Genomic DNA, 20,156 nt, shown 5'->3' with positions numbered 1-20,156 from the left:
CTGAATTTTCCTCTAGCTCTGAAGATGGTCGCTCAATGACCAAAATCTTTATCTGCTACCATAAACACAAGTTGGGACTGACTGCAGTACCTTGCTTCAGCAATTGAATTACGTGAACTCGCTGAGCAAATGGGGTCAAATATCTTTTCTTTTTTATAAAAAAAAAAAAAAAAAAAAAAAAAGACATGATCGTAGAATAGCATGTGTATTCAATATGTATCTGTACTAGACATCTTCTATTGATATACAGGAGCCTAGGGATGAAACCTTAAAAAGCTTTGGAATCAGTACAAATAAACAACAAACGAATCAGTACAAATAAACAACAAACACAGCTAAACAGGAAATTAATATGAAAATAGTATATTTTCTTTTATACAAAATAATTTACAACTGAATCTCCCTACTGTCCAGCGTCATGAAAGCAACGTGTAGTTATAGTAGTATTAACAAACACTTTAGAATCCGCCCATTCGAACCACCATATATAAGCTGCGTTGTAGCATATGCTTCGAAACGTCTTCCGTTACATAAACGTTCACTGCGATCGGTTTACTTCCACAATCTTACGTACTGGTAACCAATCAGACCCAAATTACGACAACTGGTTTCGAAATTGGAAATTTGTGGTAAGTTCCTATGGCGCCAAACTGCTGAGGTCATCGGTCCCTAAGCTTACACACTACTTAATCTAACTTAAACTAACTTACGCTAAGGCCAACACATACACCCATGCCCAAGGGAGGACTCGAACCTCCGACGGGTGGAACCGCGCCAACCGTGGCAAGGCGCCTTAGATCGCACGGCTACCCCGCGTGGCACAACTGGTTTCCAAGACGCTTACGTCAACCGTCTAGCAGCTTTGTTCACTATGATTCCTGAAAACGACATATATTTCCGAAACACGGACGGTGTGAGAACACTAAAAATTTGAAGTAGCTCATAAAGAAAGATAAATTCTGTTACTCCAATATGCTGCTTAGTTGCTCCAACATCATAAAGGGTACCCGACAAACCAATGTAAGAAAGCTAGCCAGCATCCAAAAGGATCTCACAAAAGGAGCTGTTTGCCCGCTGGTAACTACACTACCTGATTAAATGTATCCGAACACCACCAAAAACATACTATTTTCATATTAAGTGCATTGTGCTGCCACCTACTGCCAGGTACTCCATAGCAGCGACTTCAGTAGTCACCAGACATCGTGAGAGAGCAGAATGGGGCGCTCCGCGGAACTCACGGACTTCGAAAGTGATCAGGTGATTGGGTGTCACTTGTGTCATGCGTCTGTACGCGAGATTTCCACTCTCCTAAACATACCTAGGTCCACTGTTTTCGATGTGAAAGTGAAGTGGAAAGGTGAAGGGAATCGTACAGCACTAAAGTGTACAGGTCGACCTCGTCTGTTGACTGACAGAGACCGCCGACAGTTAGAGAGCGTCATAATGTGGAATAGGCGGACATCTATCCATACCATCGCACAGGGCTTCCAAACTGCATCAGAATCCACTGCAAGGACTATGACAGTTAGGCAGGAGGTGAACATACTTGGATTTCATGGTCGAGCGGGTGCTCAAAAGACACGCATCACGACGGTAAGTGCCAAATGACGCATCGCTTGGTGTAAGGACCGTAAATGTGCTAAATGTGTGTGAATTCCTAAGGGACCAAACTGCTGAGGTCATCGGTCCCTAGACTTACACACTACTTAAACTAAACTAAGAACAACACACATATCCATGCCCGAGGGAGGACTCGAACCTCCGGTGGGAGGGGCCGCGCAATCCGTGACACTGCGCCTCAAACCGAGCGGCCATTCCGCGCGGCGGAGTGTAAACATTTGACGATTGAACAATGTAAAAAAGTTGTGTGGAGTGCCGAATCATGGTACACAATGTGGCGTTCCGATGGCAGGGTGTGAGTATGGCGAAGGCCCGGTGAACGTCATCTGCCAGTGTGTGTAGTGCCAACAGTAAAATTCGGAGGCGGTGGTGTCATGGTGTGGCTGTGTTTCTCATGGAGGGGGCTTGTATCCCCTGTTGTTTTGCGTGGCACTATCACAGCACAGGCCTAAATTGATGTTTCAAGCACCTTCTTGTTTCAAACTGTTGAAGAGCAAATCGGGGATGGCATCTTTCAACACGATCGAGCAGCTTTTCATCATGCATGGCCTGTGGCGGAGTGGTTACACAGTAACATCCCAGTAATGGACTGGCCTGCACAGAGTCCTGACCTGAATCCTACGAACACCTTAGGAATATTTTGGAATACCGACTTCGTGCCACGCCTCACCGACCGACATCAATACCTCTCCTCAGTACAGCACTCCGTGAAGAATGGGCTGCCATTCCCCAAGAAACCTTCTAGTACCTGATTGAACGTGTGCTTGCGAGAGTGGAAGCTGTCATCAAGGCTAAGGGTGAGCCAACACCATATTGGTTTCCAGCATTACCGATGGGGAGGGCGCCACGAACTTGTAAGTCATTTTCAGCAAGAGATCCGGATACTTTATGATCACATAGTGTACATACAGACAAGTCATAACACCACGTACAAACAACTAACATCAAGGAGCGCGAAACTCAAAAACACGTAGACAGTAGAAAGACGACTGACCCACAGTGAGATGACGGAGAGCTTCTGGAAAGATGCAAAGAGCAAGAAGACTAAAGTGAACAAAAGGTTTTCGCTGTTTGAATGGCCAAACGATATAATAATGAAAAAACTGTGGTCGTTTAAAAACTATTTGTTAGACTCAATATATGTCATCTTCATTCGATAGTTTGTTCTACTGCGTATAAGATATATGAGAACTAACATTTAAAGAGGACCTCAACGGCAGCTAATGTATGGTCGCTGTACTAACCATGTCCGTCATTTGACTTTGTAAGAAATTAGTGAACGACATTCGAAAATTGAAGTAGGGCGGCTAGTGAGAAAGGTTAACACCTGCACACTGCTACATACCAAGTCGCTCATTTTGAAAGAAGTACGCGTGTAAGTAAAATTCACAGACCGAACGCGTCGTAACGTTCGAAAATTATGGCTGCCTCAGTCTAGTCTCAACTCGCACGCTAGTTTTCTGATACGGACAGAAGGTAGCGCCGAATTACGATGGGAAGGTGCGGCTGCACTTTATGAGCAATCGTAAATTTAGGCTTCTGGAACTCAGCAGCAACGTACTTTGCTTTGTTTCACGGAATTGTCACGATGCACATTCTGTAGCGGAAGTTGTGTGGGTGCCTAAGAATTTGGCAACGGCGTTCAAAATCAAACGCCAGGAAGCAAGAGTTTGTAGAAAGCACTGAGAAGTATCTGACCATCCGCAACTTCATCTTTCGCCTCCAATTAATGTCTTTTTTTCTAACAGACGAAAAAAAAATTTCAACCGATTGACGTTTTCACAGCAACTTAGATAAGCACACTGCTGTCACACATCGACGACTGAAAAGTCACCACTGCAATCTACATTATCCATCCAGGGGTGGAAAAATAAATAAATACATAAAAAATCCCGAATATTCCAAATTGGAAAGCCCCTCTGCCACATTCTCAGCCTGCCAAGATGTTCGGTTGGAAAGAACTAAATTCCATAACAGCTCGCGCAACTCTCAAAAGTAGAAATTAAAAAATACATTTAAAACAATTAACTTCCGATTTTCCTTTGCCTTTGCTCAGGTCTCGGAATTGAACAAACGCTTTTCCACAAGGGGCGCGCGCGCGCGCGTGCGTGCGTGTGTGTGTGTGTGTAAAACCATGACATCATTGCCACTCCTTCATACTGAGTGAAAAGTTATTCAAATTGTCTAGGATGGCATTGTTCCTGTAGTGTAATGTGTGTCTTTATCAGTTAAATAAACCCCAGTGCAGGAAACAACACTCCTAATCCCAAGCAGTGGGCTTGTATCACAGAAATACAAACTTCGACCTTTTGTCAGTGCGCACGGTGACAAATGACTCCACGATTGCTATATCTTCCATTAAATGTTTCTGGGTTACTAATTTTCGTTCCACTTAGGATGCGATGGATACTTTCTCGCAAACAATTAATAAAAGCATTTGCTCTGTAGTCGAGACCGGTGTAAGACGATCCCCGATAGCTTGTAGCACTATTACCAGCTTCCAACTGCAAAGTTCTAATGGCTGCAGGCGAACGTTATTGGTTGAGGCACGCACGCGAAGCTGCCGCGCCCAGCCCTCTGCAACTGTCAGGGAGCAATTTACATCGACTCAACTATAGGAAATTTGTGGATAACTTGGCGAACGTTAAAAATCATGCTTCTTTAAAAACCGAAATTTATTTACACAACGCGATAGGCCTGTTTTGGTTTTAGGTGCCATTCCGAAGCAGACAAATGCATCAAATGTGACAATCGTGGAAAACAGAACATAGCGCGCCTCAAGCTCGGATCATTACTGCCAAAAATGATTCAGATATCTGACAAAATCGTTGTTAGCTTGAGTCAGTTCTGACTGGTTTGATGCATCCCGCCACAACTTCCTCTCCTGTGCCAAACTCTTCATCTCAGAGTGGCACTTGCAACCTTCGTCTTCAATCATTTGCTGGATGTATTCTAATCTCTGTATTCCTCTACAGTTTTTACCCTCTACAGCAACCTCTAGTACCATGGAAGTTATTCCCTGATGTCTTAACAAATGTCTTACCATCCTGTCCCTTCTCCTTGTCAGTGTTTTCCATTTATTCCTTTCCTCGCCCAGTCTGCGGAGAGTCTCCTCATTCCTTACCTTATCATTCCATCTAACTTTCAACGCTCTTCTGTAGCACCACATCTCGATTCTCTTCTGTTCCGGTGTTCCCACAGTCCATGTTTCACTACCAAACCATTCTGTGCTCCAAAAATACATCCTCAGAAATTTCTTCCTCAAAACAAGGTCAATATTTCCAGAATGAGATTTTCACTCTGCAGCGGAGTGTGCGCTGATATGAAACTTCCTGGCAGATTAAAACTGTGTGCCGGGCCGAGACTCGAACTCGGGACCTTTGCCTTTCGCGGGCAAGTGCTCTACCAACTGAGCTACCCAAGCACGACTCACGCCCCGTCCTCACAGCTTTACTTCTTCCAGTACCAAGTCTTCCGAAGTAAGAGTGATTTCAGGTGTGACGCAGGGGAGTGTCATAGGACCGTTGCTATTTACAATATACATAAATGACCCTGTGGATGACATCGGAAGTTCACTGAGGCTTTTTGCAGATGATGCTGTGGTATATCGAGAGGTTATAACAATGGAAAATTGTACTGAAATGCAGGATGATCTGCAGCGAATTGACGCATGGTGCAGGGAATGGCAATTGAATCTCAATGTAGACAAGTGTAATGTGCTGCGAATACATAGAAAGAAAGATCCCTTATCATTTAGCTACAAAATAGCAGGTCAGCAACTGGAAGCAGTTAATTCCATAAATTATGTGGGAGTTAGGATTAGGTTGGAATGATCATATAAAATTGATCGCCGGTAAAACAGATGCCAGACTGAGATTCATTAGAAGAATCCTAAGGAAATGCAATCCGAAAACAAAGGAAGTAGGTTACAGTACGCTTGTTCGCCTACTGCTTGAATACTGCTCAGCAGTGAGGGATCCGTACCAGATAGGGTTGATAAGATCCAACGGAGAGCAGCGCGCTTCGTTACAGGATCATTTAGTAATCGCGAAAGATGATAGATAAACTCCAGTGGAAGACTCTGCAGGAGAGACGCTCAGTAGCTCGGTACGGGCTTTTGTTAAAGTTTCGAGAACATACCTTCAGCGAGGAGTCAAGCAGTATATTGCTCCCTCCTACGTATATCTCGCGAAGAGACCATCAGGATAAAATCAGAGAGATTAGAGCCCACACAGAAGCATACCGACAATCCTTCTTTCCACGAACAATACGAGACTGGAATAGAAGGGAGAACCGATAGAGGTACTCAGGGTACCCTCCGCCACACACCGTCAGGTGGCTTGCGGAGTATGGATGTAGACGTAGATCACACACATCCATGCCCGAGGCAGGATTCGAATCTGCGACCGTAGCGGTTGCGCGGTTCCACACTGTAGCGCCTAGAACCGCTCGGCCACCCCGGCCGGCAAAATAGTGTGCATTTCTTTTGGGGTGACCCTCGTACGTTTCCCGACTGTGGATGCGTAAACGTACGCAATTATACTGGTTCACAGTGGCTGCCCATCGTGAACTAAGATGTTCCATTTTCTGTATATACCCCACAAGATGCACAACATACACCTTAGACATTCATGATGGAAGTTTCTGAAGTACTGAGCAGACATCGGTAAAAAGGCGGGCCGCAAGATGAGACGCAGGCCCGTGAGGTGACGCAGGGGGGCTCACGCTAAATTCCTCACGGCAGCGTGAGTCACGGCGACAATCATCCGAAGTTGGATCGCAGTTTCAATACGCAGTTTGCTAAGGAACTTTGGCCCTGGCAGAGATGGCGACTACTTCTGCTGTGTTAATAGATATAAGTTCAGAGACGGATTCCGATTCTGAGTTTGAGTTCAAAACGGTGTGTTACATCGCTCTGATGAAACAAAAAGCAGAAAAAAGTGCGCAATTCCCTCACTGCATAGGCTCCATTCATGGAAAACATGTAGTAATAAGAAAACCTGGTAAAACTGGGTCCTCCTATTTCAATTATAAACACACTTTCTCCATCGTGCTAATGGCTACCGTAGACTACGAGTATAAATTCATTACTATTGATGTTGGGTCACAAGGGAGGTTCAGTGATGGAAGCATTTTCAATACAAGCGTTTTGGCGAAAAGAATGATGAAACGCACTCTACAGCTTCCGTCACCTGCAGCACTACCTACAATACAGGAGGCAATGCCTTTCGTATTTGTAGGCGATGAGGCATTCCCTTTATGTGAGAATTTGATGACACTGAAAATTATGAAAACAAAGTGTTCAACTATAGACTGCCAAGAGCACGCCAAACGGCAGAGTGCGGTTTTGGTATACTTGCTTCGCGTTTTCGAGTTTTTCGAGCACCATTTGAAATTAAAGTAGATAGTGTTACCAGTGTTGTGAAGGTAGCTTGTATGTCCGTTTCCTTGGCCACCTCCTCCAACTTCTCAGCTTTCAGCTTCGTTTTTAAGTAATCTTCATGGCTTGTATCATACAGAACTTTCCAAACACGTACAGCTTCAATTAGCTTTTCCTCCATTTCGAAGTATCAACAGCCAGAACCACCGTGAGCCTCGCAGTAAACTGCGTACAGGAGACTGCGGTCCGCAGGGTCACCAAGCGCAGGAACTGCGTCACGTCACCCTGCGCTCTAACGTGCGCAGGACCATTCAGTTGTGTGGTTCGCAAAAACTCACCGTGTGTCACCCTGCGCCACCTCACGGACCTGCGTCTCATCTTGCGGCCAGCCTAAGGGGCAGACGAAATACGCAGAAGGGCGAGTGGATGCGTGCCCGTCGGTGTAAATGAGCGCTGTGAGGAGCGTCAGGTGTCAGCGATACAATCTGCCCGCGGCAGCGGCAGCGGCAGCAGAGCGCAACAAGTGAGCCACAAATCTCGGCGCCACGCCGCCTGGCGCCAGCCGCCTACCGCCCGCAGCGCCGGCCCGAATCACTTAGCACCTCAGGCACGCCGGGGGAGCCGCTAGAGGAGCACCTCTCCTTTTAGCCACACCGATGCCGCCGGTGGCCAAATGAAATAGGCTCACACCAACTCCGCAACTTTTTCCTGCTCAACACACGAGCTCTGCCATTTGCCCAAAATTGCCCTTACCGCCTAAACGTAACTATCGGCAGACGCGATTTTCTCCTGACCAGGCCCTGCACCATCTCAATAAGCGGTATTTTGAAACGGTAGAAATGTTTAACTGAAGAGTACCTTATATTTTACTACAAAATTTACGAGAAGTTAAAGTACAATCTTAAGTACCAGTACTGAAATAAACGAGCTTCAATTGAATGTCTTTTATTCGGAATATAACTTTAACCTAACGATACTTTTTGTGTTAGCAGAAGAGCCAACACCGTGTTACGAGTGGAGGCCGAAATGCACGCGTTTTAGCTCACGCAGGCTTGCGTGAGGAGGGAAGAACTATACTGACGTGAGGTCTGGAACATGACAAGGAATGAGAATTCAGTAAGCGGATGTAATTAGTTTGATACTTAACTTTAATCCATTAATGATGAACGTCGCTCTTGGCGGTACATGATTGACAATATTATCTGTTCAGAATACATTCTTGAAGTCATTAGTAGTAACTGAATATGGCTCCTTGCTAGGTCGTAGCAAATGACGTAGCTGAAGGCTATGCTAAACAGTCGTCTCTGCAAATGAGAGCGTATGTAGACAGTGAACCATCGCTAGCAAAGTCGGCTGTACAGCTGGGGCGAGTGCTAGGGCGTCTCTCTAGACTAGACCTGCCGCGTGGCGGCGCTCGTTCTGCAAATCACTGATAGTGGCGACACGCGGGTCCGACGAATACTAACGGACCGCGGCCGATTTAAAGGCTACCACCTAGCAAGTGTGGTGTCTGGCGGTGACACGACAATACTCATGCTTCACTTCAAAAGGTGCAATCGCTTCATTTCACCATTTTGCCATTGCACACTTTTGTCCTGTATTAATAATTATCAAAAAGTGTTCAAATGTGTGTGAATTCCTAAGGAGCCAAACTGCTAAGGTCATCGGTTCCTACACTTACGCACTGCCGAAACTAACTTACGCTAAGAATAACACACACACACCCATGTCCGAAGGAGCACTCGAACCTCCGGCGGGAAGGGCCGCGCAATCGGTGACATGTCGCCCTACACCGCGCGGCAATACTAACCTTTCTTCGATTTTCTTGTCAGTTTTTGGTACGGAACCGACGCCAACATTATTTAGTCGACTGTTTGAGTCTGTCTATACTCTTCTAAATCTACAAAAACGAAAATTTTAGGATTAGACGATTCTAACACAGCGTTGAAAAGAAAATGAAAACTGTCCCACTCACTTGTCATTCTCCAAAGCGCAAGGGTATCTTCTGCCTAAGTAAAAAAAGAAAAAGACATATTTCCTAATCAATATAATTTTCTTTGGGGTTGACTGAGGACTGTGAGAGAGATGAATCTTCTGACACGATGCTCACTACACCTGGACATGGCATATGGTTCAAATGGCTCTGAGCACTATGGGACTCAACTGCTGAGGTCATTAGTCCCCTAGAACTTAGAACTAGTTAAACCTAACTAACCTAAGGACATCACAAACATCCATGCACGAGGCAGGATTCGAACCTGCAAACGTAGCAGTCTTGCGGTTCCAGACTGCAGCGCCTTTAACCGCACGGCCACTTCGGCCGGCGACATGGCATATTGCTTCATGTTCCAGTTAAATTAGAGAGAAGCGGCAGTTTTCAAAGTCGTTTTTCTTTCTTTTTATGGCACTCTTTTTTATGAATTTCCTTCCTATGTCTTTTACTGAAATGGATCATGAACCTGATTTCCTACGCGCTAGACAAAACACGATCACTTCATATTCTAGAAATTTTAGCATTACAGCTCTTCTTGTTCTCTAACCCTGTTCACCAATAGGTTTCACTTTCCTATAATGTTTGAATTTAAAGTTTTTAGAATTAGAAGTGCATGGCCCCTTTCATAATACATTACTTTTACACAGTTCTTCATCATAAGTATCACTATCTAACACGTATAACAGTACTTTTCTATAGCTTACTTTGTAAGCGCTATATTCAACACTAGGATGTTCGTCTCTGCCGCGGCTAAAAGCTACGTCGCAGGATGCACCTGCCTGGCGCAAAACGTGCTCTTCTACAACAGTGTGAAATAGTCACTATAGTCCACAATTTGTAAACTTATTTGGAACCGTAGGCCGGATCTTCACTTCTGAGAAGGAAACCATGCGTTAGATGACAGTATCCTATTGGAAAACGCGTAAAGAAGACTTTATCACCTTTAACTGGCCGGTAGGAGGTGCAATACGGAATTATAGTCCATTTTATTGATCGCAGCTCATTATTCAACACGCCCAACCACTCTTCCTCCAGAAGACGCCTGATAGACCTTCCTAGCAATGACATCACGGTATGCAGAGAGATATCCCAATTGGTTGAGTCCGAAGTGTACATACCCTCTTGGCTGTGGCATCGGCTTACTCATTCCCGCTAATCCCGATGTGTTGTGGTATACTGCAGCATGATACCTTCTATCCCTGTCTTTGCAACTGGAGAAGGGCATACGTACAGTTTCATCTGCTAGGTGCATATGGTGGGTGGTTTGCAGAGAACTTAGTGAATGAGACCAGACCAGTAATTTCAAGTCGTGATCACATTTCATTTGACCCACAGTTTTATTAATCGCTTAGACTTCAGCGTCAAACACAGTGGACTCAATGAGCACTCTAGTACAAGGGACGCGGGACCATCGGGATTCGACCGTCGATCAATGGAAACGTGCGGCTCTTGTGGTGAATCACATTTTTGCTACACTAGGTCAATGGTCGTCTCCACAAACGCACGTTACGTGCAGCGCGCCAAGGTCGCTGGCTGGTGGGAGCAGTATTACGCTACGGGCAACGTTCTCCTGCGCTTGCATGGGACCTGTGCTGGTAATCGAAGACACGCTAACAGATGCGAACCATCTGCATCCTTTCATGTTTGGTGCATTTCCCGATGGCGATGTCATCTATCAGTAGCATAACTGCCCGTGTCCAAGAGATAGAACCATACTACAGTGGTTTGAGGAGAATCATTTTGATGTCTCGCCTACTACATTCGCCTGACGTAAATCCTATTTATGGGAATTACACGCTCTGTGCGTAGACATATAATGCCACATACCTCCACAAACCTACCAATAAACTGTCGGATAAGCGATACGCAAAATCAGTTGTCTTTCGTTCCAAAGACGGACAAACAAGCTATTAAGCCGGTGGTCATAATGTTTCGGCTCATCAGTGTATAAACGATGTACGAATCTGTCTCACAACTCACCAGTTTTTTCAATATGTGGCTAACATTAATCACATAATAATAAATAACATTGAGTTTCTGTGAAAAATGTATCGTGTGTCTTCACGGCATTTAACCATCGTTTTTTCCTGTATTTTCATATTATCCGGATGTTCGACAATACGGTTGACCTACGGTCCCACTTTACCCATATAAACGACATTCCACTGTTTGTTGCGAATTACCTAAAAATTGTTTCTATTTTCTGTAACTGTAAATACATATAATAATCGGGCAAATTTCAACCTTGTACCAATATTGGGATTACCATACAGTTTCGCGAGAGAAATCACAACTTTTATCACAAATCGTTGTGCTCTTTGCTGAGCGTTGCGACCACATGAACCAAGCGTCTCCGTCCTCGACTGTTACCAGCTTCTATTAGAGCCTGCTGAAGAGGTGGACCAGAAATCTTCTCGAACTGAGCAATCCACCAGTTCGCTACTCTTCACCAAGGTCTCTTTCCCTCCATCTTCCCTCCCGCGATAATTTTCTCTAGGTTTTCTCCATCTCTTCTCACAATATGGGTAAAGAACAGGAGAATTTTTTGTATAACACGAGAAGAAAGGCGCGTTGAGATATTGGGTTGCTCAATAATGGACGCATTCGTTCTGGTTTCAGTTCATTTTATCCGCAGCATCGTGCGTCAGCGCCAAGTCTCAAACGCATCGACGCACTGTTCGTCTCGCAACCATAAAAGAAGACGGAAAACACTGGTGTTTCAACACGTCGGACCTTTGAGGTTTTCATTATTTCTCTGTTCTGCCAGATCTTGGTGAACTTCTTCATAGTCGCGCGGCGTAACGTGATTCATTCGTCTTATCTTCACAGCTTCCCGTGTCACAGATTATTGACCCATGATTTAGATGAAAGAATTCACGACTTCCAGATCCTTTAATCGACCTCTGAGTTGAACCTGTACTTATCATTAGTTCGGACTTGCTGACATCGAGGTCCAATCCATATGATACACTAATGTGTTTTACCTTTGTTAACAGCTCCGCAATTACATAAGGGTGTTGGCTAAAAGCACGGTGTCATCAGCAAATCGGAGGTTGTTTTGTGCTTCTACCAGCAATTAAAGTGACTTTGGTCCAACCATTAAGAGCATTCTTAATGACATGTTCTACATAGATGTTGTACAGCGGGGGGATAGAATACACACCTGTCTGACATTTTTTGATAAATTGAAGAAATCAGACTTGCCAGCATTTGTTTTCACAGCTGCGAGTTGATTATTGTATAGACTTCTGATGAGTACTGTCAAGTGTGGTGCAAGCACCGACTACAGCTTTTCCCGGACGACACAGTCAAAGGTTATCCTATAGTCAAGGAAGCAGATGACGACACAGAAACAGAACTCTTGCGATTTCTCGATTATATGACGCACGTTGAGAATATGTTCAACAAAACCTCCTTCCTCCGTGGAATTTCAAGTTGAATGCATGGCTTCAAACGCAGAACAACTGTACTGATATTTAAAACGATTTTAATATATCGCTGATTTTTCAGTCCCAGTTGCACAATTTTTTACAGTATTGGTAGTTCCGATATCCCCGCATTATCTTCAGATTTATGTGGTTACTTTAGAAAACAGGTGAGTCCGTAGCCAGAACAACAAATCAGAATACAGTATTCTGAGGTATAATTCCGATACAGACACCAGGCGGTACGTACGCAAGTACATAGATCTGAAGACGACGCAGGAAGATCGAAATTAGGCAAATTATATAAAAAGTGTGCAACTGAGACTCAAAAATAAATTATACATTGAAACTGTTCTAATGTTTCAATTACCACTGACGTGGCTGTAAGTGGTGAGAAGCTCGTTATGTGCCGGGGGAAACAGCAGCCCCTTGGTTGCGCTGCGGGACGTGGAAGCGCTCAGTTTCCGGCGATGTGTGCCGCTCGGCGATCGCTGACAGCGCGCGCCGTGCCGGAATTAAGCCTTGGAGTAGTGGCCGGCCGGCCGGCGGATAATTAAATCCAGCGCGCTGGTGGCACGTCGCCTCTCAGTAATGGAGTTAGGCCACGTGCACGACAGCGCGCAGACCTCGTTACGCGGCAGCCACTAATAAAACAGACGTTCCGCGAACGCGCTAATTAGCACCCGGCAGCTGCAAATACGGTCAAAATGCGGGGCCACTGCCACATCAGTTCGGAAGCTCGTCACACTTACAGGACGGGGGGCCCACCACGAAGGCCAACTCCTCCGTTTACGAAACTGCATTATTAGCAGCGTGGGAGGCGGGAGGTTACCAGTGTACCACCGCAAATTCGCCGAAATTAACTGAAGCAATTCAACGTGCAAGCAATGAAACATTTGTAAGCGCATCGCTCACCTTGGCCTGGGCGGTGAAACTTCTTCCGCGGTGATTTTCTCTGAACTGCAGCACAGCTAATGAGGACGTTAAGGCTTTGTTACCGTCAACCATGAGCAGTCTACCGAGTCTGATGTCAAGAGTCTGGATGCGAGGCGCGTATACAAAGATGCTGTAACTTACCAAACGAAAGCGTTGGTACGTTGATAGAGTCAATAACAAACACAAACACACACACAAATTTCAAGCTTTCGCAACCCAAAGTTGCTTCATCAGGAAAGAGGGAAGGAGAGGGAAAGACGAAAGGATGTGGGTTTTAAGGGAGAGGGTAGGGAGTCATTCCAATCACGCTAGCGGAAAGACTTACCTTAGGGGGAAAAAGGGACAGGTATACACTCGCACGCACACACACACACACACACACACACACACACACACACACACATCCGCACATATACACACACAAGCAGACATATGTAAAGGCAAAGAGTTTGGACAGAGATGTCAGTCGAGGCGGTAGTAAAATGGCTCTGAGCACTATGCGACTTAACTTCTGAGGTCATTAGTCGCCTAAAACTTAGCACTAACTAAACCTAACTAACCTAAGGACATCACACACATCCATGCCCGAGGCAGGATTCGAACCTGCGACCGTAGCGGTCGCTCGGCTCCAGACTGTAGCGCCTGGCCACTCCGGCCAGCGAGGCGGTAGTACAGAGGCAAAGATGTTATTGAATGACAGGTGAGGTATGAGCGGCGGCAACTTGAAATTAGCGGAGGTTGAGGCCTGGTGGGTAACGGGAAGAGAGGATATATTGAAGGGCAAGTTCCCATCTCTGGAATTCTGATAGGTTGGTGTCAGTAGGAAGTATCTAGTGTAACACTGTGCCAAGATGTGCTGGCTGTGCACCAAGGCATGATTAGCCACAGGGTGATCCTCATTAACAACAAACACTGTCTGCCTGTGTCCGTTCATGCGAATGGACAGTTTGTTGCTGGTCATTCCCACATAGAAAGCTTCACAGTGTAGGCAGGTCAGTTAGTAAATCACGTGGGTGCTTTTACACGTGGCTCTGCCTTTGATCGTGTACACCTTCCGGGTTACAGGACTGGAGTAGGTGGTGGTGGGAGGGTGCATGGGACAGGTTTTACACGGGGGGCGGTTACAAGGGTTAGGGAAGGTGGTTTGGGGATTTTATAGGGATGAACCAACGTATGGCACTGTTGGCTAGGATATCCCATGGAGTCGGTCCAGTTGCCTGTCGGAAGAGGTGTTCTGTGTCCGCGCATTTTGGCCATTTTCCTAGCGGATATGTGAGAGTTGTGTCGTATGTGTATTTGTAGAGCGCAGGTGGCTGTAATGGTTACGTGTACACTGAAGTGACGAAGTCATGGGACAGCGATACGCACATATACAGATTGCGGTAGTATCGCATACACGATGCATAAAACGGCAGGGCACTGACTCAGCTGTTGGTTCTATTCACGAGGAGTAGCTGGAAAATCGCCGGATGAAGTTTATAGCCACCGAAGGAATGTACTGTGAGAAATAGGGATTTCCTGATTGTTAAGTGCTTTTTTATCAGAATCATCATCTTCTGCGAACTTGCACTGAAACATTGTTGGAAAGCAGCACAACGAAAAATCATCTGCATCCTTTGGAAACCAGCACCATATTTTTCATGGAGCAGTAACGTAAACTGTACAAGAAACTGCTGCCCTATTGTACCAAAATCAAATTCATAACTCCTAGATTGCTGGTAACAAGGGTGAGACTACTATTCGATCCAAGTGTGTTATTAAACAGTACCTGATTACTTTTGTTTTCGTTGTTCATCGATTTCATTATAACGTTGCCCGTTTTAAGTCTACCCACTGCGTCGATATTTGCAAGTTTCTTACAGGTGGTTTCTGATTTGGGGATCTATTAAAAATCGACGTACAAGAGCTATCGTAACTTCTTCTTTCTCTTTCAATGTCATAATTTCGAGCAACATACAGCTTCAAAACACTCTGCACATCAATATGTCAAATCGCAATCATAATGCATATTACATCTACCAAATCTCAAAAGTTCCAAATGGATGAGCGGTGGCAAATATCTCTCCCCGTTAATTTATTCTGTAACTTACAAGGGTATGCAGTCAGTATTATTACAAGAAGATTATTTTAGTAATTAGTCAAAAAAAGGGAAAAAGCTACCACCCTGAAAAACAGACTATCGCAGTAACATAAGAACCTTCATCACAGGACATCTGAAGAAATATTCAGAATCCTGGAATCATAAACGCACAATATGCATTGTGAAATCACGGAGAATGCCAGAATAATTATTCAAACCAAGTGACTGCATCATGATGTAAAAAGAAATTATACGTTTCGGCTCCTTTTGCACGTGCCGTTCATAAGGGTGACTACGTGTAGAGTGACAATGTAACTCTACATGTATGATTATCTCTAAATACGAAAAAACCATTCTGGAAGACCGATTAACATTTCGTGAAAATATCACAGATAATTAAAAAAAAATTCCGTCTGAGAGCGTTGCTGCTGCGATTATACAACTTAGCGCGACTTCGTTGCGGGTCTATAAAAACCGACATGAAGGCATGTGATTAGTAAGACATTCCAGTCTTCCCGTCGTGCGTGCAGGTTCGATTCCTGCCTCGGGAATGGATGTGTGTGATGTCCTTAGGTTAGTCAGGTTTAAGAAGTACTAAGTTCTAGGGAACTGATGACCTCAGATGTTAAGTCCCATAGTGCTCAGAGCCATATGACCCATTTGGAAACCGACTTACATCAGTTTTCTTGGTAGCATAACGCCAAAGCAGTAAACAAGGATTTGAGATTTCCTTACCAGCTCATTAGTTTCTTCACATCCGAATGAAAATAAATAAATAAAAATTTGGCCACATGCTAGTAGGAGTCGCGCTCTGGGTTGAGGTTGGGTTGTTTGGGGGAAGAGACCAAACTGCGAGGTCATCGGTCTCATCGGATTAGGGAAGGACGGGGAAGGAAGTCGGCCGTGCCCTTTCGAAGGAACCATCCCAGCATTTGCCTGGAGCGATTTAGGGAAATCACGGAAAACCTAAATCAGGATGGCCAGAAGCGGGATTGAACCGTCGTCCTTCCGAATGCGAGCGCGCACAAGCTTAATTATGTGTACATTCAGTTCATCCGTACCGGGAATCGAGAATCTCGATGATTTTTGCCTGTTGTAGGCACTGATACTCATACGATATTGGTCCCGAGAATGCCACGACCTTTGAGAGTGTTTTCATTTTGAGTTTGAAGAAGTCAGATAACAAGTGGCAAGAGAAATATTTTTTCGATGATATAATAACAAATAAACAATTTTCAAAGTTTTTCCTTCACTTAGACTGTAAAACCTTAATTATTGCTAATTTTATGATTCTAGGTCACCGGAAACTACACTATAGGCTTTAATGAGTGAGTTTGCGAGTATCAAAATACGTGACTTAATTGGCCATATCTTTTGATTGCACTGAGTAGACAGAGGCTTAACTCTGTTACACTATAGACCTTACCATGAACAAATTTGAACTTGATACGTCTACCTCGCCCTCAAAAAAAGGGGACAGAGGGACAGACTGACAGACGGACGGTCAACAAAGTGACCTCGTAAGGGTTCCATTCCTATAGACTGAGGTACGGAAACCCAAAAAGCAGAGAACCATCGCCCACGAAGACACAAAAAGAGCTTTACTGTCTTTTCACGACAGCAAATTTTAACTTTGGAAGAGAAGCGGCAATAGCTGATATGTGAGGTTTCAGTACCGATTCAAACTATGTGTGGGTGTTTTTCGCGAAACAAGAGTTCATTAGGCTAACTGTTTATTCGTCTGCTCGTCATCTGTAACCGTCCTCCCAACACTTAATAGCAACTGCAGACAATGCCGTCCTCACTGTATAGATTACAAGTTCTTGAAAGAATATCTCTGTCCTTCAGGTATGGAAAGCAAAGTTGGGCTGAATGTTGATGACTTCCACATTTCATTTCGCTCTTATATGAGCACTTAAACGCCGCGTGATAGGCCGGAACAAAAGGAGAAGCTGGAGAGTCGATGACAGATAATGGCCTTATGCTTCAGTCATTAAAATAATTGATGTTCCTATTACGCCCTTTACCGAGGCTTTTTGTACTTCCATATAACGAACACGTGCACAGGGAGACCATTAGAACAGCTGTTGTAACAATGCAAGGCGACAACACAAAAGAAATTTCTCCGTAGTCAGGAACATCACGATGTGAAAAACGATCTTCTAAAAAGTTACTAAGCAATCACCGCACAGCGACTGTGAATACGTGGAAGTAAATTAAAGCGCAGTTGCTATACTCTCCCCGATTGAGCAAAATGCAAAAGAAACCTGTGAATGTTCTACGTTTCGGGTATTTATATGACATTTGCACCGCCATAGTCTTGTTCAAGCTCAATAGAATTCGGTATCATGACTTTCGGCATCTGCTGTGTTCCAGTGATCAATAACTGAGGAACAGGTATATTATCACATTAATATACCTTTATCTTGCAGAAATTAAAGTAAGTAACAAAACATTATTACATCGTCATTCATTTACATAACACGAACTGAAATGCCGACATGTGCCGGAAACAAAGAGGAAAGTAGTATCATTCACCCCGTGATCCTGGGTGCTTTTCATTGTGTTCTGAGAGCTTCTATCACATTTATGCCCTCCGTGAGCGTTTAACACCATCTGACACCTAAGTGGCACATTTGGTATAAGTGTAAGAAAGACACCCTTTGGTAATCTTTCCTCTGGGAATTCTTGGAGAGTCTGTGGTGGAGCAGGACGACCACGAACACATCTGTCAAGTTCGTTCCACACAGGTTCGAGGGGGTTTGGGACTGTACTTGCTGTCAATGTCCAGCCTTCGCAAGACATCCCTGGTGACGCCCGCACATGGACCGTGGCGGTATCGTGCATGAGGAGAAATTCAAGGACGCTAACGCATGCAGCAGCCAACACGTGGTCCAACGGGATCTGTTCGATGTACTTTCTGGCAGTATGACGACGATGGACAACGCCAAGAGAGGTACGGCTGTCAACACTGCTGGCTCCCGGCATCCTCACAAAACCTTGGCCGAATCTGTCGATTTCCTCGACACTTGGCACGTTCCGCTCACTACGGCGTCCACATACACCATCACGATCATCACTTTGCGTTAGAGGAAATCTGGACTCATCCGTGAATAACACCTATCGCCAGTGAAGAAGCTGCCTATTGACATGGGAATGGCTGCGAGATTATGTCTTGCCAAGCGAGGTAGTCGAACAAGATCGTAAGGCCCCTTCTCGTAACCTGTTCATTACAGACTGATCGGACACAGAGGCTCGAGTGGCGCTTCTGAGATCGTCTTGCAGTGCACTGGCGGTAGCCGTACGACGCCGCAACGCAGAGATGTTCAGATTACTGACTGTATCCCTTTAGTGTGTCCGCAACCTATGGATGGCAGATTGAGTCCACCCGCATTGAAGTTGAGGATGCAGGTTGGCAGAGAAGCCTTAAAGATTTCACTCCTCCGTGTAAACCAATATATTGCTTGCTTTATAACCCTACCTTTTTTTGGGCTTCTCGTGCTTCTGCAGCTAGTGTTGGTAGGAGAAATATACAGAATTAAAAACCATTCAACAGCCAAGATCGCATAAAGTATTTCTTTATTTAAGACAATCAGTTTCAACAGACTATGCTGTCAGCTGAAGGTCTTAAAACATTTTCTTTATAAAACGTGTTCATTCTACGGTGGCCTCTCGCATAAAATTAACATGTTTTACAAAAAAAAGATTTTAAGACCAGAAGATGACGGCATAGTCAGCTGAAACCGGTTATCTTAGATAAAGAAGTATTTTATGCGATCCTGGCTGTTGAACGGTTTTTTACAATTAAACAGATCGCCCTTCAGTTCTCTCAAAACCAGAAAATTCAATTAAAAATATGCAGGAACCGTTTCTGAGAAACAGATGTAGGGTCTTATTAGTGAACGACTATGAGCAGCCTGATAAGAAAGAAATGAGGAGGTTCTAGGCACAATCAGCGAGGAAAGGTGTAAGTGGAAAACACTGCCTAGAAGACTGTCTCTAATGATCTCACTGTCGACGAGACATTAAACCGTTATCTTCCCCAACTTCCTTTACTACCTAGAAAAATGAAGATGATGATAGGTCAGGCGCTAAAACGCCATGCAGTAACTTGCAAGATACTGGAGGGAGACGGTGAGACCAAAAACTGTAGGGTAAGCCAGTGGAATACATCCACCAAATAACCGAGGACGTTGGGTACAATGATAGTTTGCGATGAAGAGGTCGGCCGAGAGAGGAAGTCGGCGCGGACGGCATCAAACCATTCAAAATATTGAATTTTAATCATTAAAAAAGCCTTGAATGTCCCTACGCCACGACAAGTTTCATCAAAATCGAACAGCTCAGTGGCATTGATGAGCAGTTTACTACACTAGTGGCCCTGCGCTCTGCTGAAAATTCGTGTATTAGTCCTGGCACAAAATAAATCTAACTTGCCGATTATAGGAATTTTTCTGTGTATTTGTTTTTTTTCCTATTTGTAATAAAGCATTATCCATTGGCGTAATCTCAAGTCTTGTTTGAATACAAATTTTACTCGTCGGGGGTAAAAAATTTTGAAGTAGACTTGTTATAATAAAGAAATTGATGCATCTATAGCAAACAGACAATGACACGTGACCACACAATCATTTATATTAATACATCTCACTTGAGATAAGAATGTTGTGGCTGAACTGAGTAAAGCCGAATTTGGCTGTCTTTGTTTTCAGAACAAGG

The 20,156-nt window shown here is 44.5% G+C and overlaps 1 protein-coding gene and 1 non-coding gene across 2 annotated transcripts in view; both read right to left on the bottom strand.

The window, feature by feature from the left end:
• Positions 1 to 20,156, bottom strand: part of LOC126415797 (headcase protein-like) — a 744,911-nt gene that overhangs the window by 60,305 nt on the left and 664,450 nt on the right. The gene's annotated exons all lie outside the window — the stretch shown is intronic.
• Positions 4,974 to 5,048, bottom strand: Trnas-cga (transfer RNA serine (anticodon CGA)). The gene has a single exon. It is a non-coding gene; the product is annotated as a tRNA-Ser (tRNA).

Source organism: Schistocerca serialis, chromosome 1, assembly GCF_023864345.2.
Source record: "Schistocerca serialis cubense isolate TAMUIC-IGC-003099 chromosome 1, iqSchSeri2.2, whole genome shotgun sequence".
Taxonomy (NCBI): domain Eukaryota; kingdom Metazoa; phylum Arthropoda; class Insecta; order Orthoptera; family Acrididae; genus Schistocerca; species Schistocerca serialis.
Note: the sequence above shows the minus strand (reverse complement) of the source record. Positions and strands in the feature narration are given on the sequence as shown.